Here is a 1,807-nt window from a genome sequence, read left to right as displayed (position 1 = left end):
GATTGATGCCTTATTGATGACTTATTCACGACTGATTGATGACTGATTGACGACTGATTGGTGACTGATTGACAACTGATTGATGACTTATTGACGACTGATTGGTGACTGATTGACAACTGATTGATGACTGATTGATGACCTATTTACGACTGATTGACGACTGATTCATGACTTAATGACGACTGGTTGATGACTTATTCACGACTGATTGATGACTGATTGATGACTTATCGACGACTTATTAACCACTGATTCATGACTGATTGACGACTGATTGGTGACTGATTGACAACTGATTGATGACTGATTGACGACTGATTCATGACTTAATGACGACTGGTTGATGACTTATTCACGACTGATTGATGACTGATTGATGACTTATCGACGACTTATTAACGACTGATTCATGACTGATTGATGACTTATCGATGATTGTCTTGATGATGAGTTAGCACTCGCAGCACGTGTTGTAAATGACTCTCGGCTACTACCTCTGAGCTCAATCTGTGAAAGTGACTGAAGAAGAGTCAAAGATCAATCAGCTGGAAGTTGATCGCGTAAAGATGTTGATTATTTTCACATTTTAAACCCATCCTGAGATATGATTTTTTACTAACAGACAGACACATTTTAAAAAGATGTTTTTAAGAAATGCTCCATTTTTATTTTCCAAGTTTTGATCTTTGATGTCTCTGGCTCCTGCGATGAATTAAAGACATAAAAAAATTATTCAATCATAACTTCATATTTCTGCTGGGAACAAAACAAACTTTGTCATTTCAACTAAAAGCTAGATGCAGCTAAAGCAGAAAGAAGCCGAAAGCTAAAATAAGTCAAATACTAAAAACTAAAAGTAGTAAAAAGCAAGAAGCTAAAAGTAAAAAACAAAAAAGGATAGCGAAAGGCTAAATTTTAAAAAGCAGCAAAGAAGCTCAAGGATAAACAGACAGAATGCTAGTTAAAAGCCAAAAGTAGCAAAAGGCTAAAAAATGTTAAAATTAGGAGAATAGTATCTAAAAAAAGACAGAACAGAGTGTGTAGCTGAAGCAGTGAGAACATTTTTTAAGAACTGAAGCGATCCCAATGTGTTTTTACTGAATATTTATAAAAGATTATGAACATTAAAATGTCACAGCTGACCTCCTAAATGAGCTGAAGGTTTACACAAACAGCTGAAACATGCAGAAGTAGCTAAACTGCAACAACGTATGGAAAATATAATTATAACAAAATGAACACTGACTCAGTAAAATTAATAAAACGTTAATAAAATGTTAATTACACATTAATAAAACTAATAAAACATAAATAAAATGTAAGAAAACATTAATAAAACATAAAAACATTAATAAAATGTAAAAAGTTATAACGTTAATAAAATGTTAATAAAATTAAATAACATGTTAATGAAATATTGATAAAACAATAAATTATTAATAAAACGTTAATGTTTAAAAATGTTAAAATATCAATAAAATGTTAAAAAATGTTCATAAAACCTAATAAAATTTAAATAAAATTATAACTAAACGTTAATAAAACATTCATAAAATGTTAAAAAAATGGTAACATGTTAATGAAATATTAATAAAACAATAAAACATTAATAAAACATTAAAATGTCTAAAAAGTTAAAATATTAATTAAATTAAAAACGTTAATAAAACGTTAATAAAATGTAAATAAAATTATAGTTAAACTTAATAAAACATTAATAAGATCTAAAAAACATTAATAAAATGATAATGAAACTAATAAAACAATGAAATAATTAATAAAACGTTAAAATGTTTAAAATTGT

This window comes from Nematolebias whitei, chromosome 18, assembly GCF_014905685.2.
Source record: "Nematolebias whitei isolate Nwh7 chromosome 18, NemWhi1, whole genome shotgun sequence".
Classification (NCBI taxonomy): Eukaryota; Metazoa; Chordata; class Actinopteri; order Cyprinodontiformes; family Rivulidae; genus Nematolebias; species Nematolebias whitei.
This window is presented reverse-complemented; position numbering follows the sequence as displayed.